Below are 14,279 nucleotides of genomic sequence, written 5' to 3' on the forward strand. Positions count from 1 at the left end.
AGTGAAGTGGTTATGATACAGTGAGGTGCTGGAACAGAGAGAGGGAAGTAATAGTTGAAGATTTGTGGCTTTGTAGAAGCAAAGAGAAAACTTCTGTTTCGCAGGAGGCTCACAGAGACGGATAAAGAGGACTTTTGCCTTTGAATAACTCCTCCTTAAAAATGACATCCCTAAACTCATTGACCCAAAGCACACTTCAGAGTGATGTGAAATGGGAGGAGACAACTGATGACAGATTTTCGGGCAGTTGGCATCAGAGTAATAGAAAGCTACGAAGAAAATTAATTTTCTTGTGAGAAACTCCATAGATTAGCAGAAAAAGACTTCTGTTTCTCTACAAAGACCGATGAGAAGACCCTAGCAGGAACAGAGACTCTTTTAAACACCCAAGTTTTTTTGTCTCTATGTTGTCATGTGAAAAAGAGAATTGTTGAGTAGTAAGAGAGAAGAGAGTTGTTCCAGAAGTTTTATTCTAGTTTCTTATTCTTGTAGTTTTTGTTAATAAACTTTCTTTATTCCTTTTGAGTTTTAAGCCTGTTTTGCTCTTGTTCTAATCCATATTTCACAGCAAGAAATAAGTAAGTTTTCTAGTAATTTTTTAGTTACTGCTTTAAAACCACAACATACGTTTAGTTGGTGCATTGGCCGGGAAAGGAAAATAGCAAATCTAAACCACTACAATGCCCCATCCCCAGGAACATCCAAGGCCAGGCTGGACAGGGTCTGGAGCAACCTGGTGTCCTGGGAGGCTGCTCTGGTTGGAACCAGGTGATCTTTAGGGCCCTTTCCAAGCCAAACCATTCAAGGATTTGATCATTCTACGATCCCCATCTGCCACTGGAGTGTGGCACTGTGACATCACGGCTGGCAGAGTGATGCAGGTGGAATATCCAGGACCTGGAAATGAGCACGGAGAGCACCTCACCAACAGTCGTCACTCTGTCTCCGCTCTGTGCGTCAGTGCTGAGCTGCTCCTGCTACCTGGACTTCTGCTGCCTGGACTTCTGCTTCCTGCCCTGAAGCACCAAGTCCAGCAGGATGTGCACTCCTGTCCATGCCAGCCTGACTGCCCAGGTAGGCTTCAGCCTTGTGGGGATGGTGTGGGACACAGGCACTGCGAGGTTTTTCTTTCTCTCGCAGGCAACCAGAGACCCTGTGGAGGACATGGAAGTGGATACGGTGATGGATTTGGAAGAAAGGATGGAGGTGGACACGGAAGAGTGCGTTGAGGACATGGAGATCGATGTGGAGGACAATGTCGAGGCCATGGAGGTTGATGTGGAGGACAGGGTTGAGGCCATGGATGTTGATGTGGAGGACACTGAAGACATGGAAATCGATATGGAGGACAACATTGAGGACATGGAGGTCGATGAGAAAGATGAAGAGGAGCCCATGATCCTGGGATGAAGATGGAGCCTCCACAGCAGGACAGGCAGATGCTCCCCATGTCCTGCCCAAGGCAGAATGGGTCCACCACCTGCACTATCCTGCACTCGCTTTGGACCACAGCAGCCCCTTCCCAGTGCCTGAAGCCCGGCTCCCCGCCCCAGCTGGGCTCAGGAGTCCCCCTCTGCTGCTCCCTTTCTTCCAAGACTGAACTTCCAGGACTTGCCTCACAGAGATGATGGCCATAGATATTTGCTTTACCCCTCTGTAGATATGTTTCACATGTTAGAGATTCTCTGTAAATACGTTCTGAAGATTGTTAGCCCCCAAGATCCATGTAAATATGTTCTGTAGATTGTTGTTGTTATAAGGATTTTTATAATGAAACATGTTTTGTAAATCCTAGGATCTGCTGATCCTAGGTAAATAAATGCTGTTTATTTTTAAAACCACACTTCTCTTTGCAATTTCTTTGGGCACAGGCAGTGTTTGCACAGTTGTGATTTCCACTTGCTCTGGGTCCCTGGGGCTGGGAGGTCCCTGTGCATCTGGGGGGGGTCCCACTGACCCAGCACTGGGCCCTGCTCGTGTTCCTGGGCTGGGGCAGGGCCGTGTCCCCAAAAGCAAAGCTGTCACCAGCAGACAGGGGGCTCTGACAGGGGCAGCCCCTGCAGCAATGCCACCAAAGCAGGCAGGGAACCTTCTGCAGCCACGGGACTCCTGGGTGTGAGGCCACAGGGAGGCAAAATCCCCGTTCGTGTCCTGAAGGCCGTGACAGCCTCAGGAACTGTGGGATCTGGATCTGGGGTGCTGCAGGGGCTGCTGTTTAGGGCTTGGAGCCTCCAAAGGCTCTGGCCTCTGCTTCCCCCCTGCTTTGCGTTGCCCTGTGCCCAAATTGTTCAAGAGACGAAAGCCAAGCGAGGGGATCCTCACCCTGCCCGCGTTCCCGCTGCAGGCAGCAGCCACTGGCCCCTGTCCCCCCTCGGGTGACACTGGAGGGGCACTGGGTGGGGGCTTTGGGCCCAACAGGGCCCCGAGCTCAGCCCCTGCCCCCAAAGCATAGTTTCTCGCATTGGATAAAATACTTTCTGGTATTCTAAACTGTAATTTCTGTACCACTCAGAAAGAGCTGAGTGTTCATTACAATACAATGGTCCAAGAATGACTGAAGAGTGTCACTGCTTAGTTAATCAAAAAGGGCAAAATTTGTCACTTGCAAGATACTTTTCAGTCTTGGCCTTCTCAGGTGTTTTGGTATAACCACAGCTACCAACTAATCACCACACAGCTGTTCACTCGCCCCTTCACTCCTCCCTCCCCTCCCCTCTCCCAGTGGGATAGGGATGAGAATCAGAAAATGATCAAACCTGTGGGTTGAGATAAAAACAGTTTAACTGTTTTTTAATATTCTACATTGAAATAAAGAAAAATATACTACTACTACTACTACTAATAATAATAATAGTAGTAGTAACCACAACCATAACCATAACCATAACCATAACCATAACCATAACCATAACCACAGCAATAATACAAGTAACAATTATGATAACAAGGGAGATAACAGCATGAGCAAAGTGGTGCACAATAGCATAGTTTACCACTTGCTGACTGATGCCCAGCCTGCCCCTGAGAAGCTAAAGGCCTCTCCATGCCAACTTCCCTCAGTTCATATATTGAACATAATGTTCTATGGTGTGGCATGTCCTTTGGGCCACTTTGAGTCAGCTGTCCTGGCCATGCTCTCCTCCAGCTTTTTCTGCACCTGCTCACTGTCAGAGCAAGGGAAACTGAAAAGTCCCTGACTTAGGGCAAGCAATGCTCAGCAACAACTAAAACATCAGTGTGTTATCAACATTACTATCACCCTAGATCTAAAACCGAGAACTGTACCAGGTGCTAGGAAGAAAATCAACTTTGCCAGCTAAACCCAAAACAATGTTACTTTTGTTTTTCAAGCAGTGAAAAGTCAAAGATGTGTCTCTAAATGTGTTTTCATAAAATTTCAGTGCTAGGGGTTTTGACTTTAAACAGGTACAGTTTTAAAAGTTTTTTTTGCTTGGTTATATTCAGAGAAAATCAGATGAACACAATGAATTAAACCGGTTTTTAAGAAATAAGCGTAATATTTCCTAATGAACTGCTGAAAAATTATCTAACCAGAGTGCCAAAAAAATTTCTACTATTTACATCACTTCTCATTATTTACCGGGATTATAGATGTTATACTATATAAGCCATATTAAATGTAATCCCAACTCTGAAGAGCTTACAGTGTTTAAGCAAGCCACACTGCCAAAAGCAAATAATAAATGAATATAAATATATATATACATATCTAGCATAAAGGTCCACGTGTTCCTAGTGTGGGTTGTTTTGGGGTTTTTTTCCTACTTTGTTGTATATCGACCCTGAGGCTTCCGATATATAGTGTCTACATACTCTGAAAGACAATTTCTGTCTTCAACAATTCAACAACCAAAATATATTTTCTGCAGTTTCTCAGAATTCTTTAGCATGAGAGCAAACTACGACAGACTGTTTTGTATGGGACTAATCAATGTGTACGCTAACCTCCTTTTCATTTCATGTGGCCAAGTTGACAGCATTCTGTATATATAAGATGACATGCCTCATCAGCAAGTTTCTGCTCAGACAGAAGAGCATCTTTACTGCCCACTTCCTATTTGCTCACTGCCTTCTACTTTAGGAGTTTGACTTAGATATTATTAAACAGTAAAAAAAAAAAAATAAAATAAAATAAAAATGCTGGGGGAGCATGGGGCTTTGGGGACAGGGAATATCCAGGACCTGGAATTGAAGATGGGAAGAAGTTTACTGTGAGGGTGTTTGTCCCTGAGAAAGGCACCTGGGCAGAGAGGCTGTGGATGCCTGTGTTAGATTGGCATTTAAGAAAACAAAGAGAAACACCTAAAGAAGTTAAAACTGTGGAGGCTGATGGGAGTTTTTCTCCCGGTCAACAGCTGGCCATTTCTAAGAATTGGCAGCAGTTTTGACCATTGAAAAGTGAGATCAACCTGTGAACACCACCTTAAGACCTAAGCCTGGGAATTTCTTGGTCTCTTTCTTTCTTGGCTGAGAAAGGTAACAGAGCTCCAGCCAGCCTCCCGTTCCCCTGCCCAGGCCCTGCGGCCCTGGCAGGAGCTGGGCTGGGCCCAGCGGCTCCCGGCCGGGAGATGGGGCCTGCGGGGCCTGCCCCGGGCTCTGGCCGGGCCAGGCCGCTCCCTGGCTCGGCTGCAGTTTTTGCTGTGACTGAATTCACCAGAGACTGTCGAGTAAGGAAAGAAAAATGCTCTTGACCTGCGGCAGGCTGAGACAGTGAGCACGCTCTCCAGAGCAGCCATGAAGAATCTTCCACCGCAGACAGCTCCAGCTGCTGCTCAGGCAGAGTTCACAGAACCATCTACAAAGCCCGGGCAAGATTTTAACCCTTTCATTACCCAGATGAGACTTGCAGATTAATCTTTTTTTTTTTTTTTTTTCCAGAGAGAGAAAGAGAGAGTAATCCACATGTAAAGAGACTTTATAAACTATCAGAGACAGTGAAGAAAAGAATTAAACTTCAGAAGAGGTAGAGAATAAGGAGATGCTTTAATAAGCTGAAATATTTTTCTGTTAAAGCTATGCAGATGGACAATAGTGTTCTGAAAAAAACTCCTTTAATTCATGACAGAGCATGTTGGGAGGAATAGAGTAGTTCAAAGTGTGGATTTTGAGCAAAAAGTGAAGTGGTTATGATACAGTGAGGTGCTGGAACAGAGAGAGGGAAGTAATAGTTGAAGATTTGTGGCTTTGTAGAAGCAAAGAGAAAACTTCTGTTTCGCAGGAGGCTCACAGAGACGGATAAAGAGGACTTTTGCCTTTGAATAACTCCTCCTTAAAAATGACATCCCTAAACTCATTGACCCAAAGCACACTTCAGAGTGATGTGAAATGGGAGGAGACAACTGATGACAGATTTTCGGGCAGTTGGCATCAGAGTAATAGAAAGCTACGAAGAAAATTAATTTTCTTGTGAGAAACTCCATAGATTAGCAGAAAAAGACTTCTGTTTCTCTACAAAGACCGATGAGAAGACCCTAGCAGGAACAGAGACTCTTTTAAACACCCAAGTTTTTTTGTCTCTATGTTGTCATGTGAAAAAGAGAATTGTTGAGTAGTAAGAGAGAAGAGAGTTGTTCCAGAAGTTTTATTCTAGTTTCTTATTCTTGTAGTTTTTGTTAATAAACTTTCTTTATTCCTTTTGAGTTTTAAGCCTGTTTTGCTCTTGTTCTAATCCATATTTCACAGCAAGAAATAAGTAAGTTTTCTAGTAATTTTTTAGTTACTGCTTTAAAACCACAACATACGTTTACTTGGTGCATTGGCCGGGAAAGGAAAATAGCAAATCTAAACCACTACAATGCCCCATCCCCAGGAACATCCAAGGCCAGGCTGGACAGGGTCTGGAGCAACCTGGTGTCCTGGGAGGCTGCTCTGGTTGGAACCAGGTGATCTTTAGGGCCCTTTCCAAGCCAAACCATTCAAGGATTTGATCATTCTACGATCCCCATCTGCCACTGGAGTGTGGCACTGTGACATCACGGCTGGCAGAGTGATGCAGGTGGAATATCCAGGACCTGGAAATGAGCACGGAGAGCACCTCACCAACAGTCGTCACTCTGTCTCCGCTCTGTGCGTCAGTGCTGAGCTGCTCCTGCTACCTGGACTTCTGCTGCCTGGACTTCTGCTTCCTGTCCTGAAGCACCAAGTCCAGCAGGATGTGCACTCCTGTCCATGCCAGCCTGACTGCCCAGGTAGGCTTCAGCCTTGTGGGGATGGTGTGGGACACAGGCACTGCGAGGTTTTTCTTTCTCTCGCAGGCAACCAGAGACCCTGTGGAGGACATGGAAGTGGATACGGTGATGGATTTGGAAGAAAGGATGGAGGTGGACACGGAAGAGTGCGTTGAGGACATGGAGATCGATGTGGAGGACAATGTCGAGGCCATGGAGGTTGATGTGGAGGACAGGGTTGAGGCCATGGATGTTGATGTGGAGGACACTGAAGACATGGAAATCGATATGGAGGACAACATTGAGGACATGGAGGTCGATGAGAAAGATGAAGAGGAGCCCATGATCCTGGGATGAAGATGGAGCCTCCACAGCAGGACAGGCAGATGCTCCCCATGTCCTGCCCAAGGCAGAATGGGTCCACCACCTGCACTATCCTGCACTCGCTTTGGACCACAGCAGCCCCTTCCCAGTGCCTGAAGCCCGGCTCCCCGCCCCAGCTGGGCTCAGGAGTCCCCCTCTGCTGCTCCCTTTCTTCCAAGACTGAACTTCCAGGACTTGCCTCACAGAGATGATGGCCATAGATATTTGCTTTACCCCTCTGTAGATATGTTTCACATGTTAGAGATTCTCTGTAAATACGTTCTGAAGATTGTTAGCCCCCAAGATCCATGTAAATATGTTCTGTAGATTGTTGTTGTTATAAGGACTTTTATAATGAAACATGTTTTGTAAATCCTAGGATCTGCTGATCCTAGGTAAATAAATGCTGTTTATTTTTAAAACCACACTTCTCTTTGCAATTTCTTTGGGCACAGGCAGTGTTTGCACAGTTGTGATTTCCACTTGCTCTGGGTCCCTGGGGCTGGGAGGTCCCTGTGCATCTGGGGGGGGTCCCACTGACCCAGCACTGGGCCCTGCTCGTGTTCCTGGGCTGGGGCAGGGCCGTGTCCCCAAAAGCAAAGCTGTCACCAGCAGACAGGGGGCTCTGACAGGGGCAGCCCCTGCAGCAATGCCACCAAAGCAGGCAGGGAACCTTCTGCAGCCACGGGACTCCTGGGTGTGAGGCCACAGGGAGGCAAAATCCCCGTTCGTGTCCTGAAGGCCGTGACAGCCTCAGGAACTGTGGGATCTGGATCTGGGGTGCTGCAGGGGCTGCTGTTTAGGGCTTGGAGCCTCCAAAGGCTCTGGCCTCTGCTTCCCCCCTGCTTTGCGTTGCCCTGTGCCCAAATTGTTCAAGAGACGAAAGCCAAGCGAGGGGATCCTCACCCTGCCCGCGTTCCCGCTGCAGGCAGCAGCCACTGGCCCCTGTCCCCCCTCGGGTGACACTGGAGGGGCACTGGGTGGGGGCTTTGGGCCCAACAGGGCCCCGAGCTCAGCCCCTGCCCCCAAAGCATAGTTTCTCGCATTGGATAAAATACTTTCTGGTATTCTAAACTGTAATTTCTGTACCACTCAGAAAGAGCTGAGTGTTCATTACAATACAATGGTCCAAGAATGACTGAAGAGTGTCACTGCTTAGTTAATCAAAAAGGGCAAAATTTGTCACTTGCAAGATACTTTTCAGTCTTGGCCTTCTCAGGTGTTTTGGTATAACCACAGCTACCAACTAATCACCACACAGCTGTTCACTCGCCCCTTCACTCCTCCCTCCCCTCCCCTCTCCCAGTGGGATAGGGATGAGAATCAGAAAATGATCAAACCTGTGGGTTGAGATAAAAACAGTTTAACTGTTTTTTAATATTCTACATTGAAATAAAGAAAAATATACTACTACTACTACTACTAATAATAATAATAGTAGTAGTAACCACAACCATAACCATAACCATAACCATAACCATAACCATAACCATAACCACAGCAATAATACAAGTAACAATTATGATAACAAGGGAGATAACAGCATGAGCAAAGTGGTGCACAATAGCATAGTTTACCACTTGCTGACTGATGCCCAGCCTGCCCCTGAGAAGCTAAAGGCCTCTCCATGCCAACTTCCCTCAGTTCATATATTGAACATAATGTTCTATGGTGTGGCATGTCCTTTGGGCCACTTTGAGTCAGCTGTCCTGGCCATGCTCTCCTCCAGCTTTTTCTGCACCTGCTCACTGTCAGAGCAAGGGAAACTGAAAAGTCCCTGACTTAGGGCAAGCAATGCTCAGCAACAACTAAAACATCAGTGTGTTATCAACATTACTATCACCCTAGATCTAAAACCGAGAACTGTACCAGGTGCTAGGAAGAAAATCAACTTTGCCAGCTAAACCCAAAACAATGTTACTTTTGTTTTTCAAGCAGTGAAAAGTCAAAGATGTGTCTCTAAATGTGTTTTCATAAAATTTCAGTGCTAGGGGTTTTGACTTTAAACAGGTACAGTTTTAAAAGTTTTTTTTGCTTGGTTATATTCAGAGAAAATCAGATGAACACAATGAATTAAACCGGTTTTTAAGAAATAAGCGTAATATTTCCTAATGAACTGCTGAAAAATTATCTAACCAGAGTGCCAAAAAAATTTCTACTATTTACATCACTTCTCATTATTTACCGGGATTATAGATGTTATACTATATAAGCCATATTAAATGTAATCCCAACTCTGAAGAGCTTACAGTGTTTAAGCAAGCCACACTGCCAAAAGCAAATAATAAATGAATATAAATATATATATACATATCTAGCATAAAGGTCCACGTGTTCCTAGTGTGGGTTGTTTTGGGGTTTTTTTCCTACTTTGTTGTATATCGACCCTGAGGCTTCCGATATATAGTGTCTACATACTCTGAAAGACAATTTCTGTCTTCAACAATTCAACAACCAAAATATATTTTCTGCAGTTTCTCAGAATTCTTTAGCATGAGAGCAAACTACGACAGACTGTTTTGTATGGGACTAATCAATGTGTACGCTAACCTCCTTTTCATTTCATGTGGCCAAGTTGACAGCATTCTGTATATATAAGATGACATGCCTCATCAGCAAGTTTCTGCTCAGACAGAAGAGCATCTTTACTGCCCACTTCCTATTTGCTCACTGCCTTCTACTTTAGGAGTTTGACTTAGATATTATTAAACAGTAAAAAAAAAAAAATAAAATAAAATAAAAATGCTGGGGGAGCATGGGGCTTTGGGGACAGGGAATATCCAGGACCTGGAATTGAAGATGGGAAGAAGTTTACTGTGAGGGTGTTTGTCCCTGAGAAAGGCACCTGGGCAGAGAGGCTGTGGATGCCTGTGTTAGATTGGCATTTAAGAAAACAAAGAGAAACACCTAAAGAAGTTAAAACTGTGGAGGCTGATGGGAGTTTTTCTCCCGGTCAACAGCTGGCCATTTCTAAGAATTGGCAGCAGTTTTGACCATTGAAAAGTGAGATCAACCTGTGAACACCACCTTAAGACCTAAGCCTGGGAATTTCTTGGTCTCTTTCTTTCTTGGCTGAGAAAGGTAACAGAGCTCCAGCCAGCCTCCCGTTCCCCTGCCCAGGCCCTGCGGCCCTGGCAGGAGCTGGGCTGGGCCCAGCGGCTCCCGGCCGGGAGATGGGGCCTGCGGGGCTTGCCCCGGGCTCTGGCCGGGCCAGGCCGCTCCCTGGCTCGGCTGCAGTTTTTGCTGTGACTGAATTCACCAGAGACTGTCGAGTAAGGAAAGAAAAATGCTCTTGACCTGCGGCAGGCTGAGACAGTGAGCACGCTCTCCAGAGCAGCCATGAAGAATCTTCCACCGCAGACAGCTCCAGCTGCTGCTCAGGCAGAGTTCACAGAACCATCTACAAAGCCCGGGCAAGATTTTAACCCTTTCATTACCCAGATGAGACTTGCAGATTAATCTTTTTTTTTTTTTTTCCAGAGAGAGAAAGAGAGAGTAATCAACATGTAAAGAGACTTTATAAACTATCAGAGACAGTGAAGAAAAGAATTAAACTTCAGAAGAGGTAGAGAATAAGGAGATGCTTTAATAAGCTGAAATATTTTTCTGTTAAAGCTATGCAGATGGACAATAGTGTTCTGAAAAAAACTCCTTTAATTCATGACAGAGCATGTTGGGAGGAATAGAGTAGTTCAAAGTGTGGATTTTGAGCAAAAAGTGAAGTGGTTATGATACAGTGAGGTGCTGGAACAGAGAGAGGGAAGTAATAGTTGAAGATTTGTGGCTTTGTAGAAGCAAAGAGAAAACTTCTGTTTCGCAGGAGGCTCACAGAGACGGATAAAGAGGACTTTTGCCTTTGAATAACTCCTCCTTAAAAATGACATCCCTAAACTCATTGACCCAAAGCACACTTCAGAGTGATGTGAAATGGGAGGAGACAACTGATGACAGATTTTCGGGCAGTTGGCATCAGAGTAATAGAAAGCTACGAAGAAAATTAATTTTCTTGTGAGAAACTCCATAGATTAGCAGAAAAAGACTTCTGTTTCTCTACAAAGACCGATGAGAAGACCCTAGCAGGAACAGAGACTCTTTTAAACACCCAAGTTTTTTTGTCTCTATGTTGTCATGTGAAAAAGAGAATTGTTGAGTAGTAAGAGAGAAGAGAGTTGTTCCAGAAGTTTTATTCTAGTTTCTTATTCTTGTAGTTTTTGTTAATAAACTTTCTTTATTCCTTTTGAGTTTTAAGCCTGTTTTGCTCTTGTTCTAATCCATATTTCACAGCAAGAAATAAGTAAGTTTTCTAGTAATTTTTTAGTTACTGCTTTAAAACCACAACATACGTTTAGTTGGTGCATTGGCCGGGAAAGGAAAATAGCAAATCTAAACCACTACAATGCCCCATCCCCAGGAACATCCAAGGCCAGGCTGGACAGGGTCTGGAGCAACCTGGTGTCCTGGGAGGCTGCTCTGGTTGGAACCAGGTGATCTTTAGGGCCCTTTCCAAGCCAAACCATTCAAGGATTTGATCATTCTACGATCCCCATCTGCCACTGGAGTGTGGCACTGTGACATCACGGCTGGCAGAGTGATGCAGGTGGAATATCCAGGACCTGGAAATGAGCACGGAGAGCACCTCACCAACAGTCGTCACTCTGTCTCCGCTCTGTGCGTCAGTGCTGAGCTGCTCCTGCTACCTGGACTTCTGCTGCCTGGACTTCTGCTTCCTGTCCTGAAGCACCAAGTCCAGCAGGATGTGCACTCCTGTCCATGCCAGCCTGACTGCCCAGGTAGGCTTCAGCCTTGTGGGGATGGTGTGGGACACAGGCACTGCGAGGTTTTTCTTTCTCTCGCAGGCAACCAGAGACCCTGTGGAGGACATGGAAGTGGATACGGTGATGGATTTGGAAGAAAGGATGGAGGTGGACACGGAAGAGTGCGTTGAGGACATGGAGATCGATGTGGAGGACAATGTCGAGGCCATGGAGGTTGATGTGGAGGACAGGGTTGAGGCCATGGATGTTGATGTGGAGGACACTGAAGACATGGAAATCGATATGGAGGACAACATTGAGGACATGGAGGTCGATGAGAAAGATGAAGAGGAGCCCATGATCCTGGGATGAAGATGGAGCCTCCACAGCAGGACAGGCAGATGCTCCCCATGTCCTGCCCAAGGCAGAATGGGTCCACCACCTGCACTATCCTGCACTCGCTTTGGACCACAGCAGCCCCTTCCCAGTGCCTGAAGCCCGGCTCCCCGCCCCAGCTGGGCTCAGGAGTCCCCCTCTGCTGCTCCCTTTCTTCCAAGACTGAACTTCCAGGACTTGCCTCACAGAGATGATGGCCATAGATATTTGCTTTACCCCTCTGTAGATATGTTTCACATGTTAGAGATTCTCTGTAAATACGTTCTGAAGATTGTTAGCCCCCAAGATCCATGTAAATATGTTCTGTAGATTGTTGTTGTTATAAGGACTTTTATAATGAAACATGTTTTGTAAATCCTAGGATCTGCTGATCCTAGGTAAATAAATGCTGTTTATTTTTAAAACCACACTTCTCTTTGCAATTTCTTTGGGCACAGGCAGTGTTTGCACAGTTGTGATTTCCACTTGCTCTGGGTCCCTGGGGCTGGGAGGTCCCTGTGCATCTGGGGGGGGTCCCACTGACCCAGCACTGGGCCCTGCTCGTGTTCCTGGGCTGGGGCAGGGCCGTGTCCCCAAAAGCAAAGCTGTCACCAGCAGACAGGGGGCTCTGACAGGGGCAGCCCCTGCAGCAATGCCACCAAAGCAGGCAGGGAACCTTCTGCAGCCACGGGACTCCTGGGTGTGAGGCCACAGGGAGGCAAAATCCCCGTTCGTGTCCTGAAGGCCGTGACAGCCTCAGGAACTGTGGGATCTGGATCTGGGGTGCTGCAGGGGCTGCTGTTTAGGGCTTGGAGCCTCCAAAGGCTCTGGCCTCTGCTTCCCCCCTGCTTTGCGTTGCCCTGTGCCCAAATTGTTCAAGAGACGAAAGCCAAGCGAGGGGATCCTCACCCTGCCCGCGTTCCCGCTGCAGGCAGCAGCCACTGGCCCCTGTCCCCCCTCGGGTGACACTGGAGGGACACTGGGTGGGGGCTTTGGGCCCAACAGGGCCCCGAGCTCAGCCCCTGCCCCCAAAGCATAGTTTCTCGCATTGGATAAAATACTTTCTGGTATTCTAAACTGTAATTTCTGTACCACTCAGAAAGAGCTGAGTGTTCATTACAATACAATGGTCCAAGAATGACTGAAGAGTGTCACTGCTTAGTTAATCAAAAAGGGCAAAATTTGTCACTTGCAAGATACTTTTCAGTCTTGGCCTTCTCAGGTGTTTTGGTATAACCACAGCTACCAACTAATCACCACACAGCTGTTCACTCGCCCCTTCACTCCTCCCTCCCCTCCCCTCTCCCAGTGGGATAGGGATGAGAATCAGAAAATGATCAAACCTGTGGGTTGAGATAAAAACAGTTTAACTGTTTTTTAATATTCTACATTGAAATAAAGAAAAATATACTACTACTACTACTACTACTACTAATAATAATAGTAGTAGTAACCACAACCATAACCATAACCATAACCATAACCATAACCATAACCACAGCAATAATACAAGTAACAATTATGATAACAAGGGAGATAACAGCATGAGCAAAGTGGTGCACAATAGCATAGTTTACCACTTGCTGACTGATGCCCAGCCTGCCCCTGAGAAGCTAAAGGCCTCTCCTGGCCAACTTCCCTCAGTTCATATATTGAACATAATGTTCTATGGTGTGGCATGTCCTTTGGGCCACTTTGAGTCAGCTGTCCTGGCCATGCTCTCCTCCAGCTTTTTCTGCACCTGCTCACTGTCAGAGCAAGGGAAACTGAAAAGTCCCTGACTTAGGGCAAGCAATGCTCAGCAACAATTAAAACATCAGTGTGTTATCAACATTACTATCACCCTAGATCTAAAACCGAGAACTGTACCAGGTGCTAGGAAGAAAATCAACTTTGCCAGCTAAACCCAAAACAATGTTACTTTTGTTTTTCAAGCAGTGAAAAGTCAAAGATGTGTCTCTAAATGTGTTTTCATAAAATTTCAGTGCTAGGGGTTTTGACTTTAAACAGGTACAGTTTTAAAAGTTTTTTTTGCTTGGTTATATTCAGAGAAAATCAGATGAACACAATGAATTAAACCGGTTTTTAAGAAATAAGCGTAATATTTCCTAATGAACTGCTGAAAAATTATCTAACCAGAGTGCCAAAAAAATTTCTACTATTTACATCACTTCTCATTATTTACCGGGATTATAGATGTTATACTATATAAGCCATATTAAATGTAATCCCAACTCTGAAGAGCTTACAGTGTTTAAGCAAGCCACACTGCCAAAAGCAAATAATAAATGAATATAAATATATATATACATATCTAGCATAAAGGTCCACGTGTTCCTAGTGTGGGTTGTTTTGGGGTTTTTTTCCTACTTTGTTGTATATCGACCCTGAGGCTTCCGATATATAGTGTCTACATACTCTGAAAGACAATTTCTGTCTTCAACAATTCAACAACCAAAATATATTTTCTGCAGTTTCTCAGAATTCTTTAGCATGAGAGCAAACTACGACAGACTGTTTTGTATGGGACTAATCAATGTGTACGCTAACCTCCTTTTCATTTCATGTGGCCAAGTTGACAGCATTCTGTATATATAAG

Source organism: Cyanistes caeruleus, chromosome 1 (assembly GCF_971803275.1).
Source record: "Cyanistes caeruleus chromosome 1, bCyaCae1.hap1.1, whole genome shotgun sequence".
NCBI lineage: Eukaryota > Metazoa > Chordata > Aves > Passeriformes > Paridae > Cyanistes > Cyanistes caeruleus.